Source organism: Garra rufa, chromosome 1 (genome assembly GCF_049309525.1).
Source record: "Garra rufa chromosome 1, GarRuf1.0, whole genome shotgun sequence".
NCBI classification, from domain to species: Eukaryota; Metazoa; Chordata; class Actinopteri; order Cypriniformes; family Cyprinidae; genus Garra; species Garra rufa.
This window is the reverse complement of record NC_133361.1, coordinates 100,312,870-100,325,369: the sequence shown is the minus strand read 5'-3', so window position 1 is coordinate 100,325,369 and position 12,500 is coordinate 100,312,870. Positions and strand designations below refer to the sequence as shown.

Sequence of the window (12,500 nt, the reverse complement as noted above, 5' to 3'; positions counted from 1 at the left end):
CACCTCTTTATCCAAATATTTCCACATAAGATAAACATTTTTCCTCAGTACATTTTTGAACATTGTACAGATATCTACATTTTTCCCTTCATAGAACGCTAAGTTCCTCTTTGCCCATATTGCGTATCTTGCATGGCTCAGTACATAATTGCAGAGATTTACTTTCTTATTTTTATAGTCTACACAATCTCCAAATAAAAACAGTTTCTTCCATTCATCTTGTTTAACATTCTTTCTCCAGTTTTCTTTGATTAGTTCTTTTAGCTTTTCATGAAAACCCTCAAGTTCTCTGCACTCTAAAAAAACATGCATCAACGTTTCTGGAACAGATCTACACACATCACAATCCCTATTTATGTTCTTATTTATCTGGTGAAGGACTAATTTCGTGTAGATTCTGTTGTGTCTTAATTTAAAATCCAGGTTTTCACATTCTATTCCATTGTATTTTACACAAAGATTTTCCCAAATTTCCTTAACCTTTAAGCCAGGAAGCACTTTAGGCCACACATTTTCTGATGCCGGTAATTTGATCTCTTTCTTCAAAATAAATTTGTACATCATATTAGTAGATACTTCCTCTAGCAGTCTTTTCCCATCACCTCCATCAAAAAACAAATCAGGCAATCCCCATTCCCCAGGTTTAACAGTTTCATTTTCAATTCTCTCTATTCTTTTCCATGCTTTGGGCAGACTTGTCTTAATATTTTCACACATCGAGTCCACCTTTGACATTTCGATTTCATCATCCCACTCCGAAACACAATCATATATGGCTCTGTTAGGTAAGAACCCTCTTACATATTCATATGCTATATCTTTAACTTGTCTCACTCCAGCTTTCATATACAGTTTGTCATAAATCACTCTCTCTTTCATTCTAATTTTTGGATTTAAAAATATTGGTTGTTTTAAAATTTGATTTATGTTTTCACACTCATACTGTATATTTCCTATGACCTCTGCCCACACGCTAAGCACTTCCTGATAAAACAGTGATATTTTGTCATACATCGGCTTTTTCAATCCCATAAAAAGCCCTTCTTCCCCACATCCACTACATTTGTCCAGTACATCCTTCATATAACCTTTCCATCCACAATCCATTTTATCATATAAATACTTCTTCATCGTTTTTACCCTTATGGCCTTCTTTTTAACTTCTAGGTCAATCAATCCTAATCCTCCTTCTTTATAACTTGCAATTAATGTTTTCCTTGCTATTTTAACTCCTTTCCCTCCCCATATAAAATCATTTGTTATCTCAGTCATCTCGTTAATTACCCATTGTGGTAAATCAACTGCGCCTAAAATATAGTTGCATTTGGAGAGCAACAAAGAGTTCACAACCGTAACTTTCCCTCTTAACATTAGTTCTCTTAATTTCCAGAATTGGAGTACTTGCTTTATTTTATTTAAAATCCCCGTCCATGTGGCATCCCTTGCACCCTTTGTATTCTCTCCAATTTGAACTCCTAAAATATTAACATAATCTTTAGCAATTTTAAAAGGGATGTCACACCCTCTCAAGTCCACACTTCCTATACTCATTATTTCTGATTTTTCAATGTTTATTTTTGCCCCCGATGCTTTCCCATACATTTCAATGTGCTTCATTATATTTTTTATACTTTCTACATCTTTAATCGGAAAATGTTGTATCGTCCGCGTATTGGTGTATTACGCTCTCACCACTATTTGGTATTTGGATACCCTTTATCTTTTTGTCCGCTCTAACCCTTATGGCTAGTGGTTCAACCGATATTGCATATAATAAAGCAGACATCGGACATCCTTGTCTCACTGACCTTTCAAGTGGAAAAGGGTCTGTCAAAACCCCATTTACTTTAACACAACTTTCCGCTTTACTGTATAGCAGATTGATCCATTCCAGTATTCTATTCCCGAAACCAAATTTCCTCATTGTTTGCTCCAGGTAAGCATGTTCCACTCTATCAAAAGCCTTATTTAAATCAATACATAAAATTATTCCACCTTCTTGATCCTCCCTCATACTTCCCACCACATCTCTTATTGTGCAAATTGTATCCGTTATATCTCTTCCTGGGATACTATAAGCTTGATTTGGCGCAATTATGGTCCCTATGACCATTTTGAGTCTATTTGCTAAAATTTTTGTTAAAATTTTATACTCTGTATTTAATAAGCTTAGAGGTCTGTAGTTTTCTAATTTAAGTGGACTGCCCTTATTTTTAAAAAGAATCGTTATCATCCCCTTACTCATAGATTTTGGCACTTCCTTTTTTTCCTCCATCTCCTTAAACAATTTTAACAATATCGGTGACAAAATTTTAACAAAGATCTTATAAAATTCGTGTATTAATCCATCTGCCCCTGGGCTTTTATTTGGCTTTGTCTGTTTAATTGCTTCTTCTACTTCTTCTAGAGTTATGTCTCCCTCACACAACTCCCTATCTTCATCGCTAAGGCTTATATTTACATTACTTAAAACTCTATCTATATCTTCTTGTTTTATGTTCTCTTTTTTATATAAATTTCTATAGAACCTATCTACCCTTTCTAATATTTCTACATAGTCTGTAACTTTCCCCCCATCTTCGTCTTCCAATTCCCTAATGAATTTCTTACCTTGTTTTTTCTTCTCTAAATTCAAAAAAAATTTTGTACATCTTTCCCCATCTAAAACATATTGTGCCCTGCTCCTTATTTTTGCACCTTTACATTTTTCTTTTTCAAACACCTCTATTTCTGCTTTTATCTGACAATATAGTTCTTTAGTATATTCAGGATTATTTTCAATTTTCCCAACTTCTTCTTCCAATAATTTGTGCATAGTATCCACTTTGCATTTTTCCATATGATTTCTCTGTTTCGAGTATCTAATACTCAACCTTTTAATTTTCTTTTTTAATCTACCCCACCATTCACATATATTTTCTTCATATAAGGAGTTTTCCATTTCGTATTTAATACACTTCTCTATACTTTTTCTATACGCATCTTCCTTTAATAACGCAGAATTTAGACACGACGTACCACCCCCTTTTTCTTCAAAGTTTCCCCCTAATTTCACTGTCATTACTGCATGATCACTTATACCTGTGAAGTTATAACTCACCTTCTTTATATGTTGTAAAATATCTCTTTTGACCAAACATAAATCTATTCTACTTTGTTTAAGGTCCCCCATTACCATTTGCCTTCTTGAAAATTCTCTCTTGTAAGGGTTTTCCTCTCTCCAGGCATCTGCCATATCCTTACTCTGCATTAACATTTTTAAACATTTTCTAGAAGGATCCTCTCTGTATACCATATTATTAGCTATGTCTAGTCTTGTACATTTGACATTAAAATCTCCCACCACTATACAATTCTCAATACATAAAGGTTTAAGCATCATAAAAACCTCTTTTCTTTCATTTTCCACGTTTGGAGCATACATATTAACTAATCTATATTTATCTTTTTGAAGTGTAAAATCTATTCCTAATATCCTCCCTTTACCATCATTTTGTATTTGTTTTATATTATACATCCTCCCAACTCTAATCAAAATTGCTACTCCACGGGCTTTTTGGGTGCCGTGGTTTACATATATCTCCTCATCCCAGACCTTTTTAACCCCTTCCATTAAATCATCTGTCCAATTTGTCTCCTGTAGACATATTACTTGAGCATTAAGCCCACTTATCACCCGTTTAAATTTGTCCATATCCCTCAGGCCATTACAATTCAAACAAGCAATGCTCAATACTTCATCCATAAGAAAAATAAAAAAAAAATAATAGCATAAACATTTATGTATCTCATTAACAGATATTGCGTCTTACTTTTTGGCGCTGCCTCCTCCACCCTTTTCCATTTTCCTCTTAAGTTGCTTAGAAACAGCTTAATTTTTCCCAGTTTCGTCCATAAGGTTTATCAAAGTAACGTTAGTCTCTTGTACAGTCATCCCTTCTTCTTCTTCCTCGTCTCCTTTTCCTTCTTGTATTCTCGTCGATACTCCTGCTTTTCCCACTCCCATATCTCGTTGATTTTTGCTATCATCTCTTTTATTTCTCCCATCACCGTCGGTTGTCATTTCATTGTCCATCCCTCCGCTTACGTTAGTATGCCTCCTGGTGCTTTTCCCAGACCATCCTGCCTCCATTATGTTATCCAGCTCACTCCATTCCTCGCCTCCTTCTTCACCACTTGATTGTTGGGTCTCTTCCATTTCACCATACAGGTCTACTGTGTCCCCCGTCTCTTCTTTGTTGTCGTCCTCTTGTGCTGCGTTGCATACACACAATTCATTTATTTTCCAACACACAGTGCAGCTCCCTTCGCTGCATTCCCGTGCATAGTGTCCTTGCCCGCCACACTTATAACATTTGAAGTTTGGGCAGTCTTTAACAATATGTCCTGGCTGTATGCACAGGCGACATACCTTCACCTGTCTGTCGTGTATCACCCGAAAGTGCTCGGTTCCTCCCACTATCTCGAACTTCGTTGAATATGGGAGTGATTTTACCTTTTCAGTAAACTTGACCTTTAGGAACCTTGTCCCGTCAGCGATTCCAGTCCCTGGCCACATTCTCCTTTTCACCGTAGAAGCCGCTGTCACTCCCCAGTCTGTTAATTTCTTTATTATTTCCTCATCAGTTATGTAGGTTGGCAGGTTCAGGAAAGAGACCACAGTCTCGCTGTTATTGATCTCCTTCACCAATATACTCCCGTTTCTAATTTTTATTCCATCTAATAACTTCTTTTTCCCTTTCTCCTCCTGCATGGTCAGTTCATATTCCCTTGGATTCTTGTATCTACAGCCAATGACCTCACCGCACTCTTCTTTTACTTTCCGCAATAATTCCATCATCGTAATTCTTTCATTTCCAACTATTTCTACCAGCACAGTTAATTTCTTCTCATAACTCCGACCTGTTGCTACATTTCCATCCTCCATTCTCCATGCCGAAACATTGTCTTTCTCCTTATTAGTTTCCATCTTGTCCGTAGCACACGCACCGGGTAACCCCACTCCCAGTAGCACCCCAAACAGCAAAACGCTGTTTGGGGAGAAGTCTTACACCTCCTTATAAACTCCTCAGTTTGCCTCCCAAATTTAAAACCAGAAAAAAAAATGAACAAAAATATTCCTTCAACCAAACTTTCCTTCTGATTTCAGCACTGAATTAACTCACTTCCTGGATCGTACCACTATCTTTCTTTATACTTCTTTACAATGTTTCTTAAAACATTAAAAAACTCTTTCTTTTCCTTATCTTCCACTGGTGCATGTACATTTACTAAAATCAAATCTCTTCCTTCATATTTTGTCTCAACTACCAAACATTTCCCCATCTTGTCCTTATACACACTTTTACTCACTTTAAAAACATCGTCCTTCATTAAAAAAGCCACACCTCTCCCAGCCCACCCATCTCCATTATTATATAAAATACCTCCATCCCATCTCTTTTTATAATCATTCATCACATTTTCTCTCCAGTTTGTTTCTTGTAATGCAACAATGTCTTCCCTTTTACATTTTTCTTTTACTTTTTCAAACTTCCCCATATCCATCAGACCCCTTGCATTAAAAGCAACACAACTTAAAACCATTAAAAGTAAATAAAAGAAATACTTAAAAATCATTATTCATCATTTTCTCCCTCCAGGCCCCTTAGCACATCAAATCTGTTAGTCTCTGTCATAATCTTTTTTCTTGCACTTCCCAAATTTGGTTTTACCTTCAGTGCTCTCCTTCTTATTTGTCCTTTCCCTCCTCTGTCTTTGTCCATTTTGTCCATCTTTATTCCCTCTTCATTGTCCGTTTCTTTAACTTGATCCAACCTTCCTTGTCCATCTCTCTCCACATCACCCAGAAAAGTATTAAAACTGTCCAACATCTCCATCTCTGTCCATTGAGTGTCCTGCTCCACTGTTTGTTCGTTATTATTAATGTTGTCTTCTCTTCTTTCTCCTTCCTCTCTGCAGCTCGGTCCTCCTTCCGTTTCTTTTTGTTGTAGTCCTTCCTCCTCGTTGTTTCCTTCATGCACCTGTCTGCCCACCTGTTCTTCCCTTCCTACTTCCTCTCCCTCCATCCAACATTCACATTTATTTAAAACTTCCTGACACCCCGGGCACCTGACAGCATTGCAATCTCGTGCAAAATGTCCCCTCTCCTCACATTTGTAGCACACAAAATTTGGGCATTCTATTAGCAGGTGATCCGGGCTCATGCACAGCCTACAGGTCTTCACCTGATGGCTGTGCATCACCCGGAAGTACTGCGGCCCTTCGGCTGTTTCTAGCCGTGTGCTATATGGCAACGATGCCACTTGCTTGGGGAACCTCACCTTAAGGAACCTTGTTCCATCTTCAATGTCGGTGCCCGGGTAGCGTCTTCTTTTAATTTTGGTAATGGGATCAACTCCCCATCCCTCCAATTTTCCTAAAATTTCTTTGTCATCCAGGTAGACAGGCAGGTGCATGAAGGAAACAACATAATCCCTGTTTTGTAGATTTTTTACTTCACAGTCCACTCCTTTTATTCTTAGTCCATCAATTAGTTTTTCACACGTTTCTTCTTTTTCCATTGTCAGTTCGTATTCTTTCCCTTGCCTTGGTCTTAGTGCTAAAATTTTGCCATGTCCACATTGTTCCGTTACAGCTTTAATAATGTCCTCCGCTCTCACCCCAATCACATTCTCCACATTCACAATCACTGTAGCTTCCTTTAAATATTGTCGCTCAACAAACTTTTCTCTTATTTCCTGTTTTTTTCCATTTGTAGCTCGTGGTCGTTTATCCAGTCCAATGTCGTTTGCCGTGCGTGTTCCTCCTGCCAGTCCAGTCTCGTTTGCCGTGCTTGTTCCTCCAGCCAGTCCAGTGTCCATTGCCGTGCGTGTTCCTCCTGCCAGTCCAGTGTCGTTTGCCATCCGTCTCTCTCCAGCCAGTTCTGTTTCGTTATCCATTAATCCGTCCGTTTTTTTTAAAGAAAAATAAGTTAAGAAAAAAAAAGGTTTAACCACCCTCCAGCCAGCAAAAATGCTGCTGTTAGGTGGTTTTATAACTGAAAAAAAACACAAAAAAACTAACTTAAAGTAAAACCACTCACAAAACAAACAAAAAAAATGAAACACAAAATGGAGGAGAGCCTTCCTCTCCAAACTGCTGCCAACCACTTCCTGTTGCTCTCTAGCGCTCTCAGGTGGCGGTATGGCCATAAGCGAGGGCTGCTCCAAAAAGTGGGCTATTTAAAGATCAGCCTCCGTAAAAGCCAGCATATTATATAAATAGTGAAGAAAAGGCAAAAGCTTACAGCACCTGGTATTCCCAGGCGGTCTCCCATAAAAGTGTAACAATCGGCCTTATCAGCCGAGTTACAAGACTAAAATGGGGTCAGATTTAACTGTGAGAGATGACTAGTGGTTAAAAGAATGAGACATAAAAGAAAATTGGTTTAAATAGATTTGGTGTATTTACAAGGTTCACATAAAAGACTTTAAAACAACACGATAAAACTAGGTAAACTCTGTTAAAAGAATACAGTTCATTTGTCCATACCCTAAAAACAGGTAAACTCTGTTAAAAGAATACAGTTCATTTGTCCATACCCTAAAAACAGTCCAAAAACCCCAGTGTGTTGATAAGTCCAATGTGAGTGTCCACCAGTGTATATACAATCCACAGAAAGTGTAATCCAAAGTTTGCAGGTGGTGAATGGAAAGGTGAGCTCTAAAATTAGCAACTCCTCAATCCAACAGTTTGGTGACTGTCCTTTGTTTGTCATGCTGCTCTCTTATACAGTTGTACTTCCTGCTTCCTGTCATGTGTCTAGTCACATGACAGGACAACCATCCATTTATTAAAGACACATACACTTAAAATGTTAAGAGTAATAAAATGGCCTAAAAAACATGTAAAACACTTAAAACTCTATAATACATGTAAATGATTGTAATAAATAGAGCGATAAAACACGTCTTTCTAAAAGCCAGCATATTATATAAATAGTGAAGAAAAGGCAAAAGCTTACAGCACCTGGTATTCCCAGGCGGTCTCCCATCCAAGTACTAACCAGGCCCGACGCTGCTTAGCTTCCGAGATCAGACGAGATCGGGCGCTCTCAGCGCGGTATGGCCATAAGCGAGGGCTGCTCCAAAAAGTGGGCTATTTAAAGATCAGCCTCCGTAAAAGCCAGCATATTATATAAATAGTGAAGAAAAGGCAAAAGCTTACAGCACCTGGTATTCCCAGGCGGTCTCCCATCCAAGTACTAACCTGGCCCGACGCTGCTTAGCTTCCGAGATCAGACGAGATCGGGCGCTCTCAGCGCGGTATGGCCATAAGCGAGGGCTGCTCCAAAAAGTGGGCTATTTAAAGATCAGCCTCCGTAAAAGCCAGCATATTATATAAATAGTGAAGAAAAGGCAAAAGCTTACAGCACCTGGTATTCCCAGGCGGTCTCCCATAAAAGTGTAACAATCGGCCTTATCAGCCGAGTTACAAGACTAAAATGGGGTCAGATTTAACTGTGAGAGATGACTAGTGGTTAAAAGAATGAGACATAAAAGAAAATTGGTTTAAATAGATTTGGTGTATTTACAAGGTTCACATAAAAGACTTTAAAACAACACGATAAAACTAGGTAAACTCTATTAAAAGAATACAGTTCATTTGTCCATACCCTAAAAACAGGTAAACTCTGTTAAAAGAATACAGTTCATTTGTCCATACCCTAAAAACAGTCCAAGAACCCCAGTGTGTTGATAAGTCCAATGTGAGTGTCCACCAGTGTATATACAATCCACAGAAAGTGTAATCCAAAGTTTGCAGGTGGTGAATGGAAAGGTGAGCTCTAAAATTAGCAACTCCTCAATCCAACAGTTTGGTGACTGTCCTTTGTTTGTCATGCTGCTCTCTTATACAGTTGTACTTCCTGCTTCCTGTCATGTGTCTAGTCACATGACAGGCCAACCATCCATTTATTAAAGACACATACACTTAAAATGTTAAGAGTAATAAAATGGCCTAAAAAACATGTAAAACACTTAAAACTCTATAATACATGTAAATGATTGTAATAAATAGAGCGGTAAAACACGTCTTTCTAAAAGCCAGCATATTATATAAATAGTGAAGAAAAGGCAAAAGCTTACAGCACCTGGAATTCCCAGGCTGTCTCCCATCCAAGTACTAACCAGGCCCGACGCTGCTTAGCTTCCGAGATCAGACAAGATCGGGCGCTCTCAGCGCGGTATGGTCATAAGGGAGGGCTGCTCCAAAAAGTGGGCTATTTAAAGATCAGCCTCCGTAAAAGCCAGCATATTATATAAATAGTGAAGAAAAGGCAAAAGCTTACAGCACCTGGTATTCCCAGGCGGTCTCCCATAAAAGTGTAACAATCGACCTTATCAGCCGAGTTACAAGACTAAAATGGGGTCAGATTTAACTGTGAGAGATGACTAGTGGTTAAAAGAATGAGACATAAAAGAAAATTGGTTTAAATAGATTTGGTGTATTTACAAGGTTCACATAAAAGACTTTAAAACAACACGATAAAACTAGGTAAACTCTGTTAAAAGAATACAGTTCATTTGTCCATACCCTAAAAACAGGTAAACTCTGTTAAAAGAATACAGTTCATTTGTCCATACCCTAAAAACAGTCCAAGAACCCCAGTGTGTTGATAAGTCCAATGTGAGTGTCCACCAGTGTATATACAATCCACAGAAAGTGTAATCCAAAGTTTGCAGGTGGTGAATGGAAAGGTGAGCTCTAAAATTAGCAACTCCTCAATCCAACAGTTTGGTGACTGTCCTTTGTTTGTCATGCTGCTCTCTTATACAGTTGTACTTCCTGCTTCCTGTCATGTGTCTAGTCACATGACAGGCCAACCATCCATTTATTAAAGACACATACACTTAAAATGTTAAGAGTAATAAAATGGCCTAAAAAACATGTAAAACACTTAAAACTCTATAATACATGTAAATGATTGTAATAAATAGAGCGGTAAAACACGTCTTTCTAAAAGCCAGCATATTATATAAATAGTGAAGAAAAGGCAAAAGCTTACAGCACCTGGTATTCCCAGGCGGTCTCCCATCCAAGTACTAACCAGGCCCGACGCTGCTTAGCTTCCGAGATCAGACGAGATCGGGCGCTCTCAGCGCGGTATGGCCATAAGCGAGGGCTGCTCCAAAAAGTGGGCTATTTAAAGATCAGCCTCCGTAAAAGCCAGCATATTATATAAATAGTGAAGAAAAGGCAAAAGCTTACAGCACCTGGTATTCACAGGCGGTCTCCCATCCAAGTACTAACCAGGCCCGACGCTGCTTAGCTTCCGAGATCAGACGAGATCGGGCGCTCTCAGCGCGGTATGGCCATAAGCGAGGGCTGCTCCAAAAAGTGGGCTATTTAAAGATCAGCCTCCGTAAAAGCCAGCATATTATATAAATAGTGAAGAAAAGGCAAAAGCTTACAGCACCTGGTATTCCCAGGCGGTCTCCCATAAAAGTGTAACAATCGGCCTTATCAGCCGAGTTACAAGACTAAAATGGGGTCAGATTTAACTGTGAGAGATGACTAGTGGTTAAAAGAATGAGACATAAAAGAAAATTGGTTTAAATAGATTTGGTGTATTTACAAGGTTCACATAAAAGACTTTAAAACAACACGATAAAACTAGGTAAACTCTATTAAAAGAATACAGTTCATTTGTCCATACCCTAAAAACAGGTAAACTCTGTTAAAAGAATACAGTTCATTTGTCCATACCCTAAAAACAGTCCAAGAACCCCAGTGTGTTGATAAGTCCAATGTGAGTGTCCACCAGTGTATATACAATCCACAGAAAGTGTAATCCAAAGTTTGCAGGTGGTGAATGGAAAGGTGAGCTCTAAAATTAGCAACTCCTCAATCCAACAGTTTGGTGACTGTCCTTTGTTTGTCATGCTGCTCTCTTATACAGTTGTACTTCCTGCTTCCTGTCATGTGTCTAGTCACATGACAGGCCAACCATCCATTTATTAAAGACACATACACTTAAAATGTTAAGAGTAATAAAATGGCCTAAAAAACATGTAAAACACTTAAAACTCTATAATACATGTAAATGATTGTAATAAATAGAGCGGTAAAACACGTCTTTCTAAAAGCCAGCATATTATATAAATAGTGAAGAAAAGGCAAAAGCTTACAGCACCTGGAATTCCCAGGCTGTCTCCAATCCAAGTACTAACCAGGCCCGACGCTGCTTAGCTTCCGAGATCAGACAAGATCGGGCGCTCTCAGCGCGGTATGGTCATAAGGGAGGGCTGCTCCAAAAAGTGGGCTATTTAAAGATCAGCCTCCGTAAAAGCCAGCATATTATATAAATAGTGAAGAAAAGGCAAAAGCTTACAGCACCTGGTATTCCCAGGCGGTCTCCCATAAAAGTGTAACAATCGACCTTATCAGCCGAGTTACAAGACTAAAATGGGGTCAGATTTAACTGTGAGAGATGACTAGTGGTTAAAAGAATGAGACATAAAAGAAAATTGGTTTAAATAGATTTGGTGTATTTACAAGGTTCACATAAAAGACTTTAAAACAACACGATAAAACTAGGTAAACTCTGTTAAAAGAATACAGTTCATTTGTCCATACCCTAAAAACAGGTAAACTCTGTTAAAAGAATACAGTTCATTTGTCCATACCCTAAAAACAGTCCAAGAACCCCAGTGTGTTGATAAGTCCAATGTGAGTGTCCACCAGTGTATATACAATCCACAGAAAGTGTAATCCAAAGTTTGCAGGTGGTGAATGGAAAGGTGAGCTCTAAAATTAGCAACTCCTCAATCCAACAGTTTGGTGACTGTCCTTTGTTTGTCATGCTGCTCTCTTATACAGTTGTACTTCCTGCTTCCTGTCATGTGTCTAGTCACATGACAGGCCAACCATCCATTTATTAAAGACACATACACTTAAAATGTTAAGAGTAATAAAATGGCCTAAAAAACATGTAAAACACTTAAAACTCTATAATACATGTAAATGATTGTAATAAATAGAGCGGTAAAACACGTCTTTCTAAAAGCCAGCATATTATATAAATAGTGAAGAAAAGGCAAAAGCTTACAGCACCTGGTATTCCCAGGCGGTCTCCCATCCAAGTACTAACCAGGCCCGACGCTGCTTAGCTTCCGAGATCAGACGAGATCGGGCGCTCTCAGCGCGGTATGGCCATAAGCGAGGGCTGCTCCAAAAAGTGGGCTATTTAAAGATCAGCCTCCGTAAAAGCCAGCATATTATATAAATAGTGAAGAAAAGGCAAAAGCTTACAGCACCTGGTATTCCCAGGCGGTCTCCCATCCAAGTACTAACCAGGCCCGACGCTGCTTAGCTTCCGAGATCAGACGAGATCGGGCGCTCTCAGCGCGGTATGGCCATAAGCGAGGGCTGCTCCAAAAAGTGGGCTATTTAAAGATCAGCCTCCGTAAAAGCCAGCATATTATATAAATAGTGAAGAAAAGGCAAAAGCTTACAGC

General features: G+C 38.7%; 7 non-coding genes and 1 pseudogene across 7 annotated transcripts; all 8 read right to left on the bottom strand.

The window, feature by feature from the left end:
- Nucleotides 1-7,998: 7,998 nt before the first annotated feature.
- On the bottom strand, nt 7,999-8,117 carry LOC141293229 (5S ribosomal RNA). Its single transcript, XR_012340683.1, has one exon. It is a non-coding gene; the product is annotated as a 5S ribosomal RNA (ribosomal RNA).
- An 84-nt stretch (nt 8,118-8,201) lies between these two features.
- On the bottom strand, nt 8,202-8,320 carry LOC141296472 (5S ribosomal RNA). The gene has a single exon (XR_012341273.1). It is a non-coding gene; the product is annotated as a 5S ribosomal RNA (ribosomal RNA).
- Nucleotides 8,321-9,121: 801 nt separating this feature from the next.
- LOC141346436 (5S ribosomal RNA) lies at nt 9,122-9,240 on the bottom strand (annotated as a pseudogene).
- An 801-nt stretch (nt 9,241-10,041) lies between these two features.
- LOC141293220 (5S ribosomal RNA) lies at nt 10,042-10,160 on the bottom strand. The gene has a single exon (XR_012340682.1). It is a non-coding gene; the product is annotated as a 5S ribosomal RNA (ribosomal RNA).
- Nucleotides 10,161-10,244: 84 nt separating this feature from the next.
- On the bottom strand, nt 10,245-10,363 carry LOC141298153 (5S ribosomal RNA). Its single transcript, XR_012341532.1, has one exon. It is a non-coding gene; the product is annotated as a 5S ribosomal RNA (ribosomal RNA).
- An 801-nt stretch (nt 10,364-11,164) lies between these two features.
- LOC141344889 (5S ribosomal RNA) lies at nt 11,165-11,283 on the bottom strand. Its single transcript, XR_012356862.1, has one exon. It is a non-coding gene; the product is annotated as a 5S ribosomal RNA (ribosomal RNA).
- Nucleotides 11,284-12,084: 801 nt separating this feature from the next.
- LOC141293209 (5S ribosomal RNA) lies at nt 12,085-12,203 on the bottom strand. Its single transcript, XR_012340681.1, has one exon. It is a non-coding gene; the product is annotated as a 5S ribosomal RNA (ribosomal RNA).
- An 84-nt stretch (nt 12,204-12,287) lies between these two features.
- LOC141293198 (5S ribosomal RNA) lies at nt 12,288-12,406 on the bottom strand. The gene has a single exon (XR_012340675.1). It is a non-coding gene; the product is annotated as a 5S ribosomal RNA (ribosomal RNA).
- Between the last annotated feature and the right edge of the window lie 94 nt (nt 12,407-12,500).